Genomic DNA, 15,482 nt, shown 5'->3' on the forward strand with positions numbered 1-15,482 from the left:
AGTTTCTAGCCTGGTCTACCCTCTGATATAAACTTCATACCGAGTCTTTCAAAATCTGTAATTCAAAAAATTAACACTGTTGTATTGTTCATTCCACATGAGAGAGGCACTATCAGACAGTCCAGATTTCTCATGCAGTTGAATCCTTTGCATTGTTTTCTATGTGATGAATGTCTCACTTCTCAGAAGATGATTACTAAGATGGGAAAAGTTGTTTTAGAAAAAGTATGTCATCACTTTTAATTGTATTGTTAATTAATGGGCGTTAATACCGATTGCATATAGGAGGATAATTGTACCTTGGCAAATACTCATCTATCCTTTACTGCAGTGTTCTCCATGTTCTGTGGACACATAACCACATTTCTCATGGGAAAAGATGCACTGAAGGTATATGGTGAAATAAATTACAACTTTTTGGCGTGTGAGAAAAATCCCACCATAAAACAACTATTACGATAATCTTAGAAAAAGTTCTCTGAAGCATAACATTCCGTTAGATTATCTGGAATCTCTTTATCAGGTTCAAATTATTTTTCATGTAGTCCAGCGATTTTTCTTGGAATCTGTTTTCATGACAGTTAATCCCTCATTAAAAGTAGCAGCATAAAGATACAGATTACAGTGATACATTATAGATAGATCAAGTTCATTCAGATTAAACATCTCAGTAGCAAAATCTTCATGTAGGGCAAATTAACTGTTCCTAGACTAACGTCTTAATTAAGGCTATTTCATTAGCTAATAGATTTGTCTAAATTGGTTTATTGTTTTAAAGATTAATCTGACCAAGTGACTGCACTTGGGACGGGCAACTTGGCCATTAAATGAAACAAATTGCTAAGTGAAACTGTGACTCTGCTTATGATATTTCTTCAGCTTTCCTTTCCTTTACAGATCTGTGAAGGTTGTAAATGCAAGGATTGGTCATAAAGGGCTTTTTCAATACTGTTGTAATTATAAAAAAAATATTACTGTTGTAATAGCTAAACGAGGCTATCATTAAAGTAGGACTACTTATAATAGGAAAACTAGACTTCAATTATATATCATATAGTTTTATCTATGTCAAAGATATTTTGATTATAAGCATACATACAAACTACAACCACATATTTGGGATTGTATGTACCTACTTGGTGAGATCAAAGGAATTGTAAATGAAATATCATGTACTGTAATTACTTACAACTAGTCCAGAATAAGGAAGATTAATTTTACTGATTCCCATATAAAAATATTTTTTCCATTTATATAGTGCTGATTTTGTATGTATAAAATTCTGAAAGCTTTCCTGTGATTACTATTAACTTGGTACTGCCTTGCTCCATTGATGAAATGAAAATCTGAATATCTAGCTCAGTATTTTTTAACAGTTTACCCTTTTCTGATAAATAGGATTGTGCATTTTTAATAGGGTTTAGACTGGGAAATAATAGGAATACTTGAGGAATGTGATAGTATCGCCCCAAATGAAATAAAATGAACAATGATCTGATTACTTGTCATCTTGGTTATTACCTCCATTCTTTGGAGCACCTGGCCTTTTGAGATTCATACTTCCTTTCACCTCCTGAACTTTAGAAAGCTCTTAAGACATTCTTTGTGTTTGATGTACTGTAGTTGTTTGATTGTAAGCCATTTTGAGTCCAAAGAAATAGACAGTATATAACATTTTGTATAAAATAAAGTATTGCAAAAAGCATACCAATACCCCCCAATATATTTTGGTATTTCATTTTCCGTTAAGTGATCTCTTCCATTGTGAATTTTGAATGGATATGACTTGCCATGGCAGAAAATTGATTGAAAATTGTAATAATTATAGGGATATTTTAAGGAAGAGACTCCTTAAGCAGAGGCAAAAAAATTTCAAATGTGTGTAATATAAATTATGGATCTATAGAACAGGTCTGTTTTTGGCTAATCATTCATCCAAAACAAAATTTTGAAAAAACTGTAATGTGTAGTATCGAAGTGTAAGGATATTGCTTATATATATATTTAATATCACATGTATATGAATTTTTCCAGACATGCTGGCACTTGTGGTTGGTTTCAGGTTTGTTTTTCTTTGATCTTTAATTATAACTGCCTTCTATCAATATGTAAAATAACTTTATGTAGATTATAATTGATGTTTATACTCCCAAGTTTTGAATACTGCACTTGTTGAAACATGTGAATGATGTTATAAATTGTTGGCAGGCTTGCACATAATCAATTTGCTTTCCAAACCCTTCAGAAAAAAAAAATCCAAATCTTACAGTCTTTGTATCCATTCCTGAGTACATTAGAATTAGAAGAATTAACAAATGTAATTGCAGGATAATGGGTTATATATTTTGGTCCAATTATTTGCTGAGCCATTATGTAATGACAGTAAATCCTGATATCTATAGAGATTTTCTTTTTTTAAAATTGTGATTCTCTTTTTTATTAGTTTATAGCAGTGGTGGGTTGCCCCCAGTTCGGACTGGTTCGCAAGAACCGGTAATAAAACCAGCGGGAGGCTCTGCCCACTGCCCCAGATGTCATCATAGGCGATCTGCGCATGTGCAGAATCTTGGCACGCGCACGATCCCGTTGCGAACCAGTAGTAAAGGTAAGTAGAACCCACCCCTGGTTTATAGTATAAAATACAAAAACAAATAATAGGAAAATTAGGGGAAGGAAAAGGAAAGGGAAGAGTGTAGAAAAGAAGGGAAAAAGAAACAAGAGGCATTGACTTCCGACTCCCTTTGGTGCAGTAAAATAAGTTAGTAACATCAAACCTCAACTTTTTACTTTTACACAATAGTATAAACTAGCCATTTCTATATCAACAAATCTTATCTAACTGATAAAACCTAAAATCAAAGTTTCATTTTTTTTTACCTCAAGAACAAAGTCCAGAAGCAATTTCCAAGTAGAAACAAAAGTAGTTATGTTCTTTTCTTTATCAAAGCAGTCAATTTAGCCACCTCTGCTAACTCCATCAACTTTTGCAGCCGTCCATCTATTGTGGGAATCAAAGTGTCCTTCCATTTTTGTGCATAAAGTAATATTGCTGCTGTCAACATATTCCAACATATTCAATACTCCTTCCTCTTCATCTCTCTCCCTCCTTCCTTTCCCCCCCTCTTCTTTCCCTCCCTCTCTCTCGTCTTCCTCCTTCCTTCCTTCCCTCCCTTTCTTTTATTCTCCCTTTATAATTCAACGCTGTGAACCTATCCAATACTCCTTCCTCCTCCTATTTTCCCCACAACAAAGTCTTTTTCCATTAACCCAAAAGAAAAGTTTCTGGTTTTATCTTTATATTCACTTTAAGAATCTTCTGTATTAGAATATGAATCCTGCTCCAATATTTCTTTGCTTTATCACATGTTCACCACAAATGATAAAAAGTCCCTTCTTTACATTTGCATTTCCAACATTTATTTGAATTACATTTATACATTCTTGATAATTTATCTGGTGTTAAATACCAATGATATATCATCTTACAAACATTTTCTTTTAAATTGTAATTTAGTGTAAATTTTAAACCTTCTGTCCACATATTCTCCCATTGTTTAAGCTTTACATTATATCCAAAGTTCCTTGCCCATTGAATCATACAATCATATTCACTTTCTAAATTCAAATTCAATAATGTTTTATAAACCTTAGCAATAATATGTTCATCACTACCATGTGTAGGATTTCCAATTTGTTTTTAACAAAGTCAAACCCATAACTCTTTTTGTCTAATTTAAATCTTGCTTTCAATTGTAAATACATAAACCAATGGCAGACACGTCCTTCTGATTTTAGCTCTTCCTTAAGCTTGATCACCAAGATTAAATGATATTATTTTACTGTAGGTCCACCAGTCCGGCTTTGCCACCATTTCTGTTCTGAAAAAAGCTTCCTGAGGGGACACCCAAAGAAGCATCTTTGTAAAAAACCTTGTTTTATATTTATTCCAAACTCTTAGAATGGCACGTCTAACAAAGTGGTTGTTAAAATCAACATTTACTTTAACCTTGTCATACCATAAATAACTGTGCCATCCAAATCTTTAATTCATGACCCTCTAAATCAAGTAGCCTCTTGTTCTGGAGTTTCACCCACGCTTTTAGCCATACCAAACTTAAAGCATCGAAATACAGTTTCCAATCTGGTAAACCGAACCCCCCCCCCCCCTTTCCTTAGCATCTTGCAATAGTTTATATCTAATTCTTGGTTTTTTCCTCTTACTATGATGTATATGGAGATTCTCAATCTAGCTCATGGTTGTTTCACCCACACCTGAGGCCCTTATAAACAGAAAAACACTGACATTGACATCCCATAAACTCTGCTGAAGATGTTACCTAGCCTGGTAACAAACCGTTCAGAAACCAACCCACAAGCTCGGAGAACAAACCTTCATCATCATCCTACACCTGAGCTACAAATATTTGCCACTATTGCAAACACTTTTATATCCTATTACAACCTTTAATATAGAGCTAGACAACATGTTATCTTCTAATTGTCTTAGAACAGAGCTCCTATAAACCATGGCCATTATTATGGGAACTAGTGCTGATCAGAGTTTTAAATAAAACTTCTGGAGGATAGAGATGCCTATGTATATTTCGTCAGGTGGGCACATTCTTTATGTAAACAGTGCTGCAAATCATTTTACTATTCCTTTTTGTTCCTTAATATCTTTTAATTTGTCTTCTTGAGGTAATTTAAGGATCTTGATAGAATTATAAGGGATTATTTGTAATACGTAATGCGTTGTTTATTATGATTAATTATTAGATAAATAAAATACTAGAGAATCAAGAAATGGTTCGTGTTTACCATGCTACATTCAGATAAAAGGAAAAAGTCTGGGTTTTGTTTGTGTTCTCAATGCGTTTTATTCCCGTATGACTATCTGGTTTCCATAGCCCAAGCTGTCTCCTATCAAATACACAGTTGATACATTTTATACCACAGTAATTTAATGTAATATAAGATTGGACTCCTTTGTTCTTTGGGGATATATATGCAGGCATTGCATGCATGCATTTTCGAAGGCTATACTTATATTACAAGGTTAAATATGACCTTGGCTCCTTGGGGTCTGATGTAAACAAAATTCTCCCTGATGTAGTGAAACTTTTCTCCTTTTAAAATACCTTTTCAGCAGCTGGTCTGATTAAAATCAGATAGCAAATGGCATCAAGCTAACATCTGTTTATAATCTTTAACCATACATTCTGTATTTTGAGTGTTATATTAATTTTGTTACAGCATATGACATACTGTTCTCATTACACAGTTTGAAGCTGTATTTATTCTTAAGAAATTATATTTGATTTAGGAACTTTTTACCCTACTTTTTCTTCTTCAAGGCATGGCCAGAGGCTTCTGGGAAGGATTTGACATCTTCACCCCTTTAAAAGGGGTTGTAGAGCAGCAAGAGAGTCTGCAAAACGTATTTTTGGACGTAGTGATTGATTTAAAGGTGGATTAAATGCACCCAGGTTGATTACATTTTAAGAACAATTTGATGACTTCAGTGTAGGGTGCACTTATTCATGGGCACCCCTGCAAATAGAACACATTTTAATAGTAGGTTTATATGTTAAGGACCACCAGGAAATAGTGGCTTTTCAGGCTTTTGTTAAAGAAAAACTATAATAAATGTTAGTGCTGTTTAAAATGGCAAAATAAATATGCACTTGGACTAAGTAGGATGAGGATATTTCAAAGCTTTTTTTTTAAAAAAAAGTTTTTTAAATTTAATTTTTAATGTAAACTTATTAAGTTTAAAATAATTAAAACTTTTCAAATTATTTGAGCAGCTATGTTAAGTCTAAAAGCTGCCATGCAGAATTCTACTATAGTAGGTAAAATGTAACCCAGGAGTTACATGAAGATTTGAGGATAAGTATCTTAGAATACATGTTTAATTGAGAAAACGGTTCACGTCAAATTATATAATTATCTTTTTGTTACTTTATTTGTTATTGCCAATGTATTTGCACTGATTACAAAGCACCTTGAATCAGAGGAGATTGTTATTCCCTGAAAAGAATTTCTCTTTTCTGTGTGGAATGGCCTTTTATAGAAGCCAATCATCATAGTAGTTTTTCAAATCCTTTCCCTCTTCTGCCTGTTCTCACAGTGTGTCTCTTAAAAATTAAGTAGGTTGTGTGTGTTTTAAGTGAGGCATGGATAAGGCTCTGCTCTTAGAATACGAAGAGCCTAAATTTGTTTTGATAGTATTGATCCAAAGTCTGTCATAAATATCATTGAAAATCATTTTAAATTTGGATAAGATGAATAATCTAGTTACTGAATTCAGAAAGGCTGCTTTCCGCATTGAATACACTGGGGAAAAAGGATACTAAAATGTACTCACTATGAACATTATTTTTAGGCAGCTTATTGCTAAATCATGTTAAGAAAAAATAAATATGACGTTTGATTCTGAAGATCACTCTGTAGATTAAAAAAGTGAAATTATTGTGTGATAACCATGTGCTTTGTTATTTTTAACTCTACAAGTGTACCTAATGCATGCTTTGCTGTCATTCAATATATTAAATTTAGATATATGCTGTTGCCTGCCTGATCAAAATGTTGAAGCTGATTTTGCAATACTGGAAGAAATCAGGGAGGCATGCAGAAGAGTTGAAAACATGAGGACATACAGTCAGGTCCAGAAATATTGGGACATCGACATAATTCTAACATCTTTGGCTCTATACACCACCACAATGGAGTTGGAATGAAACAAACACAATGTGCTTTAACTGCAGACTGTCAGCTTTAATTTAAGGGTATGTACATCCAACTCAGGTGAACGGTGTAGGACTTACAGCAGTTTGCATATGTGCCTCCCACTTGTTAAGGGACCAAAAGTAATGGGACAGAATAATAATCATAAATCAAACTTTCCCTTCTTAATATTTGGTTGCAAATCCTTTGCAGTCAATCACAGCCTGAAGTCTGGAACGCATAGACATCACCAGATGCTGGGTTTCATCCCTGGTGATGCTCTGCCAGGCCTCTACTGCAACTGTCTTCAGTTCCTGCTTGTTCTTGGGGCATTTTCCCTTCAGTTTTGTCTTCAGCAAGTGAAATGCATGCTCAATGGGATTCAGGTCAGGTGATTGACTTGGCCATTGCATAACATTCCACTTCTGTCCGTTCAAAAACTCTTTGGTTGCTTTTGCAGTATGCTTTGGGTCATTGTCCATCTGCACTGTGAAGCACTATCCAATGAGTTCTGCAGCATTTGGCTGAATGTGAGCAGATAATATTGCCCAAAACACTTCAGAATTCATCCTGCTGCTTTTGTCAGCAGTCACATCATCAATAAATACAAGAGAACCAGTTCCATTGGCAGCCATACATGCCCACGCCATGACACTACCACCACCATGCTTCACTGATAAGGTGGTATGCTTAGGATCATGAGCAGTTCCTTTCCTTCTCCATACTCTTCTCTTCCCATCACTCTGGTACAAGTTGATCTTGGTCTCATCTGTCCATAGGATCTTGTTCCAGAACTGTGAAAGCTTTGTTAGATGTTGTTTGGCAAACTCTAATCTGGCCTTCCTGTTTTTGAGGCTCACCAATGGTTTACATCTTGTGGTGAATCCTCTGTATTCACTCTGGTGAAGTCTTCTCTTGATTGTTGACTTCGACACACATACACCTACCTCCTGGAGAGTGTTCTTGATCTGGCCAACTGTTGTGAAGGGTATTTTCTTCACCAGGGAAAGAATTCTTCGGTCATCCACCACACTTGTTTTCCGTGGTCTCCCAGGTCTTTTGGTGTTGCTGAGCTCACCAGTGCATTCCTTCTTCTTGAGAATGTTTCAAACAGTTGTTTTGGCCACGCCTAATGTTCTTGCTATCTCTCTGATGGGTTTGTTTTGTTTCTTCAGCCTAATGATGGCTTGCTTCACTGATAGTGACAGCTCTTTGGATCTCATCTTGAGAGTTGACAGCAACAGATTCCAAATGCAAATAGCACACTTGAAATGAACTCTGGGCCTTTTATCTGCACATTGTAATTGGGGTAATGAGGGAATATCACACACCTGGCCATGGAACAGCTGAGAAGCCAATTGTCCCATTACTTTTGGTCCCTTAAAAAGTGGGAGGCACATATACAAATTGCTGTAAGTCCTACACCGTTCACCCGAGTTGGATGTACATACCCTCAAATTAAAGCTGACAGTCTGCAGTTAAAGCACATGGTGTTTGTTTCATTCCAACTCCATTGTGGTGGTGTATAGAGCCAAAGATGTTAGAATTGTGTCGATGTCCCAATATTTATGGACCTGACTGTAAATTGTCTTCATACAGATTGGGTACATTGATTTTTAGGCTGAGACAAATGCTTTCAATGACAGGGAATAGTCAATATTGGAGCCAAACAGAAGTGATTTTGACCATAATTTAGGGCAAGGACCTTAATTTATGGACCATGGATTACATGGATTTTTCATTTTACAGAATTAAATCTGAAACTAACTATGTAAAGTTACAGCAGGACAGAAGTAGAATAGCAATTTGCCTAGCCTTCTTTAGAGTGGTGAAATTCAGGATTCTCAAAATTTTGGCTCTAGGTAGGGCAGTCCTACAAAGGGCTATAGTTCCCACCACCACTGTGCTTTCTTGCTGTGCATTAGAATGAAAGCATAGCCCCACATTTGTACTGGGCAGCCTGAGAGATAGCTGCAGTTCTAGTTCTGCAGTTACTATCTGCCCTGAGCCATGATTTATAGCTTAAACTGAAGTGATAGTAGCACTGAGTGCAAGTCTCATATCCTGGCCCTAGCTATGATGGCCTTCTGCCTTACCCTAGACAGGTGGAACTGAGTTTGTGCAAGGCAATCAGTCAATTTTTATTTGGTAACTGACCAGCAAATTAAACAAGAAAATCACAATTGATTGGGATAAAATAGAAAGAAGCATTGTTCTATAATATCTAGGAAGGATTAGAGGAGACACTGTGTCATACTTTACAAACTATAGAGTAGTGTGTAGCAGTCAAGGAAGTAAATCCGATCAATCTGATACTAACTTAAGATAAAACAAATTGACGAGAATGTTTAGTAAGGAATGAATAATAATTCCTGGTCAGCATTTGCATAGAGGGCTCAATACAAATTAATATGTTCCATCATTTCAATTATTCCTTCACCACATGGACAAAGTCTTTGTTCCAAGGAAATCTTTTGCTACTTCCCTGTTGGGAGGGGCATTGAATCTGACTAAGGATAAAGTTCTTTTACATTTTTTAATTGTTATGTGAGTACCGTATCTGGCTAGTTGGAGAAGGGGTCTAGGATGGTTCAGGAAAACATTTCTAGGCAAATCTGCTTGCTGATCTAAATCCATGCTAGCCCAGCAAGTTGATGGCTGGCCATGAAAAACATGAAAGTTGCAGATTAGCATGTCTTGCCTAACACCAGGAAGACTGAAGACCATCATAATAAAATTTTCAGTGAAGCTGGTTGAAAAAGGAGAGCTTAAGCCAGTAGGAAAAAATGAACATCCAAGTAGAAGTTTCTATTTTAATTTGCCAGCTTCATGTCCAAGCACCACATTTGGAATGTTCTTGAAAAATTGATCTCAAAAATCTGAAACTCTGAAAAAATTTGAACTCTTTCAAAAGAAAGGAATGATGTGTAGGGGGCCAAGTGAACTCCAAAAAGGACCTGAGCTCAGATTTTAGCCAAAAAGACTTTAATCGCTGCAGATATATGCTGCTCTCCTTTGGAGAAGTAGAAAGACCAATGTTATTTTTTTGTGCATTTGGGGTAACATAAATAGTGTGAAATTCACAGTTGCCCATAGCATGGAAAACAATTCCCAGATATTTAAAGGTCTTGACTTTGTTCTATTGAATGATAATTTAGGCTCCAGATATGTGCCTTAGGGTGCTTAGGAAAAACTATGACCTTGGTTTTGAAATAATTAAGTTTTAGCAGTTCTTCACTGTGCTCAGCGAGTATATAAAGTTCCCATGTCAGAAGAAACTGTGTTTGAGAATGCAAGGCAATAGTCCAGAACTAAGTTTTATAGGAATCTGTGTCTTTTGATTATGAATGTTTGCTAAATGGGAAAGTATGTCATCATGGCAAGTTACGTTATTGTGTGGAGACGCAAACCAGGCAATTTATATAATTTATATCAATTTATATTATTTTTATTGATGTATCCCTGTGGCAATTTGGTGTCTTGCATAAAGTCCACTGTATCAAGGTCCACTAAGTCATTAATATTGGAAACAACATTAAATGAATACTTTTGATTGTTTTCTTTTCACAAGGAAAGTGATTTCATGAAACTGGAGAAATACCTTTTGTCTGGAACTAATTCAATCTATTGTGCCTTGGTTAACATTTGTACTTACTTTGGTTTAAATTGCTTCATAGTTTTGGTTCATTCTTTTTATTGGCTTTCCTTCTTTCTCTTCCTTCATTCTTTTTTTTTAACAGCAGGTACATTAGACTTGTACCAATGATCTACTAGGACAGGGGTGTCAAACTGTGGCCCGCAGGCCAGATGCGTCACGCACAGGCCACACCCACAGGCCACACCCACCCCAGCTCCGTGAAGGGGAAAAAATATCGCGATAATGTCATGTCACGGCAACATGATGCCCCAAGTTTGACACCCGTGTACTAGGATATGTGAGCCCAATTTATATTTTCATCATTTAATACAGGCATAGGCAACATATGGATTGCATGTTAATTAAGATTGAAAATGGGATATGTCAGATATTGTTGCATCTTGCAACAAAGTGACTGAGTATAAATCTCCTGGCATGTATAAATGGTAAAAATGTAATTGATTATGGTTTTGAACGTATTATTTTATTAACAGAACAGAGTATATACAAATCAACATTTTACTTTTTTTAAAAAAACTATTCATTATGTAATTCTTACATATTTCTTATATGGAAATATATGATTGTACTTTAATTTTAATTACTCAACAGCTCCTAAATTTTATGTAAATTGGTTCAATAAATATGACTTGGAGTCTTTACTCAGCTTGGCGAACTTTCTGTGCTGTCTTTTAAAACTATTTCCTACTTTGTAAACCTATATGAAAATATTTCAGATGACTCACAAGTGCAACCAGGCTTGACTGGATTTTTTTTTTTTTTTGGTGTGGTGAGACAAGTCCTGAAATTTACTGGCATGCATCCTTCATAGAATGCTACTGATGTCATGGAATAACAAAATCTTTCTAGTAACCCTACCAAAGTATACAGTAAACAATAACAGTTACCACCACCATGTTTTTGGACTTCAAAGATATATAACAAGATTATATCTTTCTGTTAAGAAACCTGAACATGCTATTTGTAATATATCCTAAATTCAGCAGCAAATGAGGAAGATCCATTCTTAGTAAAATGTGAATATTTACAGTGCTTTCTTTTACCTGGATTGAGGGAAGTAGAAGAGAAGGATAATGCATAAAGTCATCGTTGGGATTAAGTAGATTAGTGGAATCTACTAGGAATGGCTTTATTACTTAACGTAGATCAAGATGGTGAACATTTGCCTATTAGATTACCTTTGCCTATTAGGTGAAACATGACTGATGATAATTAAGCTGGTTGATTGTGTTGGTTTTGAAAAATTGGCCCATAAATATTTAAAAATATTCTAATAATCAATGAAAGAGTAATTTTCCTAATAACTTTTTCAATTTAAAAAAATTAATGAGATTTTTCTTGGCCTGGATTCCAGTTTCATTTATCTGATTACTGCCTTAGTACTGGATCTTCCCTCTGTGCTTCCAGGCCATTCTCCTTACCCATTAGAAAGCTGCTGAAGACAGAACTTTGATAAAGAACATTTGTTTGAATAATTTGTTCTCATCATGTTTAATTTACGTCACTTGGAATTACTTATATTAATGTATTTGTAAATACAATGTTGACTTTTATTTTTCATTATCATCACTGATATATTTTCCTTGGGTGGTTCTAACTTTGGTTAGTACAGGTAGTCCTCGATTTATGACCACAATTGAGCCCAACATTTCTGTTGCTAAGTGAGTCTTTTGTTAAGGGAATGTTGCCCCATTTTACAACCTTTCTTGCCACAGTTGTTAAGTGAATCACTGCAGGTGTTAAGTTAGTAACTTGGTTGTTAAGTGCCTGGTTCCCACACTGACTTTGCTTGTCAGAAGGTCACTAAAGGTGATCCCATGGCCCTGGGACATTGCAACCATCATAAATATGAGTCAGTTGCCAAGTGTCTGAATTTTGATAATGTAACCATGGGGAAGCTGCAGTGAAAAATGGTCATAAGTCACTTTTTTCAGTGCTGTTGTAACTTTAAATGGTCACTAAATGAACTGTTGTAAATTAAGGATGATCTGGCTTGCTTTAATTTATTGATATTTATTGTGGATGTTTTTTTCGATTGTTTAAACTTGGGAGTTTTTATTGATTTGGCAAAAAGCAAATAGAATGAACAAATTAATGAATAAATAAATAACTTTTTGCAACTATATGTGTCAATTCTGGGGCTTTATCACACAGAAAAAGAGTACAATTTGTCTGCTCAGTCTGCTGTTTTAGTATGTAACAGCTGTCCCATACTCTCTATATTTCTACTGTACATTTTAAGATAATGTATGATCGCTTGTACAGGTAGTCCTTGACTTGTTCGTTTAATGACCGTTCAAAATTACAACGGCATTGAAAAAAGTGACTTATGACTCTTTTTCACACTTACAACCATTGCAACATCCCCATGGTCATGTGATCAAAATTGGCTTTTAAGTTGGTGTGAATATTATATATGCAATGTTGTATTTAATCCAAAATAGGAGGTATATCATCTGAATTGAAGGAAAAATATCCTACAGGATCACAGCATTTGCCACTCAAGGTTAATTTTGTTTTTAATAAATGGTGGGCAAATTGCCTACTTGGGAAGCTTATGACTGTTTGCATTTTTATCTGCTAAAACAGCTCCATTTAGCTTTCTTTTCCCAGAGCTGAGTAAGACATGTAGTCTCTCAATTTATTTGTCTTAAATAAATGGGACAAAGTAAACAAATTAGGCAGATTAACTTAGTAAACTAAAAAATGGTAAACGTGTTACCTACTAAGATTGGCTCATTATAAATATGGGAAGAATTGCACAATGTTTACAGTATTTTATATAGAGTGCTCTCTTTGTTTCTCGGTACATTCAATACATTTTATGTATTCTAGCTCTTAATACTTATAAACAGTAGTTTCCTTTTCTTTGTGTTCGTAGTAAGATGAAGAAAGATTGCTAAAAAGCTTTAAATGGATTTCCTTTTCTGTGAATTTGCACAATCAGTGTGTCTACCTCGCCTCCTCTGCCTCTAGTTTAAGAGGAAGCGTTTGCAGCATCTCAGTAACTTGATAAACTAGGCAGTGCCAAGTTTCCAGTGGTTCTGGCATAATGTAATTGGGTTCCTTCACATTACTGGAAAAAAAGGATGTACTTCTAAACTGTTGCTCAATTTTCCATTGAAAGTGAACCAATCTGAGAATGCTTTTGAAAGTAGCAAGTGACTCAGTTGATCTCTGGAAAGGAAACAGCCTCTAACTCACAGGAGAGAAGCATAAATGGTTTTCTTCCTTTGCTGCCAGTGTCCCTGGTTAGGAAGAGAATTTCAGATGCTCTGAAATAATGGTCTCAAGGCTCATTCTGACTTGAACTTTCTGCAAAAACTGATAAATTGCTACCCATTAACATGTGCTTTTTATGATATTTTCAGGATAGGAGGGAGAGAAAGAGAGATGGCCCTACTTGGTTATCCATGTTTTTAATTTCAGCATTAGGAACAGGGGTTGTTTTTTATTGTGTCTTCTAACTGCCTTCAAAGATGCGAGTTTTTTGGACAAAGAGGGAGCAATGCAAGAATTTAAGGAGGTTTTACGAGAGATTAAAGGTAGTCCTCGATTTATGACCACAATTCAAAGCAGAATTTTAGTCAAAGGTCATCATGATTGTATGTTGAGGAGTCCAGGTAACCAGACTCGATTTTATGACCATTTCTATACTGGTCATTAAGCAAATCATACAGTATTTGTAAGTTCGAATCTCGGCTGAAGGTTGACTCAGCTTTCCATCCTTCCGAGGTCGGTAAAATGAGGACCCAGATTGTTGGGGACAATATGCTGACTCTGTAAACAGCTTAGCGAGAGCTGTAAAGCACTGTAAAGTGGTATATAAGTCTAAGTGCTATAATTTAGGGAAATAACACAATGTTTTCAATCTATTCTTTGAAATAATCACTGTAATTTGGTATAGGGATCTTAAATGGATATACAGTTTACCAAATTGACAGTCTGACACCTATGATTCCAAGAATGTTTTGCTACTTTTAGAAAGTAGCGAAAGAACAATTACCACACTGCCACACTAATCTAAAGTGTAGTTTTTTTTCCAGACAAGCCCTACAATCCTCAAGTAAATTAGGTGCAAGTAATGAAATTGTATGAGGCCTAATCTGATTTTATTGATAAATCCTAGATAAAGACATAAGTAGTTTTTATAGAATCATAAATTACTAGAAGCCTAATTCTGAACCATTCAGAGTTAGTTAATTGCTTAATTCCTTTGGTAATAGGATAGTATTGCATAGAAAATGGAATTCATTTGTCTCTATTGTCCCAGCTGCCATCCAGTGGAATGGGTTATTGCATAAAATGGTGAGTTGTTGATCATTGGGGATTTTCAAACAAAAGCTATCAGAAATGTTTGCTCAGTTCCTATACAACTTTACATCATGAGTTTTTAAATTTTTCAGGCCACAGAGCCCAAGTTAACTTTAGTTAAAAAATATAGAATCCCTTATCAAGGGGCCAGGGTGGATTTGATTTAAATCGAGTCGATTTAAATCATGATTTAAATCATGATTTAAATCACTAGTAAAAAGACTTGATTTAAATCAACTCGATTTAAATCATAATTTTTAAACTGTCATCTCTGCTACTCCTTTGACCCTCTGTTGACTCACCGATAGTCCCAGTGTTGCAGAATATATAGCCTTGTGCTACATAACTAAGCTCCATTTCATGCTGAATAAACTAAATTATTTATGTATCTTAAATAGAAAACTATCTTACGATAGATTTTTACCCCAAAAGTTTTTTATTAAAATAAATTCAATAAAAATCAAAAAAATCTGATTTAAATCAAAAAAATCCGATTTAAATAAAAAAAAAATCCGATTTAAATAAAAAAAATCTGATTTTTTTGATTTTTTTAAAAAAAATCATTGATTTTTATCCACCCTGCAAGGGGCAAAGTTTTAGTGACAGAAAACTGGCTATGTTTGACTGAATGCTTGTAATGGCATCACAGGTAGTCCTTACGACCTTAATATTTGGGCTTAAACCTCGATTAAAATCAATCATAAAGTCCCCCCCCATAATCACATGACTGCATTATAGGAGCTTGGCAAGTAGCTCACATTTATGACTAGTTGCATCATCCTAT

The 15,482-nt window shown here is 35.1% G+C and overlaps 1 protein-coding gene across 1 annotated transcript in view; it reads left to right on the plus strand.

Annotated features, from left to right (window-relative positions):
• The window catches only part of RAD51B (RAD51 paralog B), a 352,771-nt gene that overhangs the window by 48,788 nt on the left and 288,501 nt on the right, over window positions 1–15,482 (plus strand). The gene's annotated exons all lie outside the window — the stretch shown is intronic.

Source organism: Pituophis catenifer, unplaced genomic scaffold, assembly GCF_029215685.1.
Source record: "Pituophis catenifer annectens isolate HBS135680 unplaced genomic scaffold, rPitCat1.0.hap2 SCAF_1, whole genome shotgun sequence".
Taxonomy (NCBI): domain Eukaryota; kingdom Metazoa; phylum Chordata; class Lepidosauria; order Squamata; family Colubridae; genus Pituophis; species Pituophis catenifer.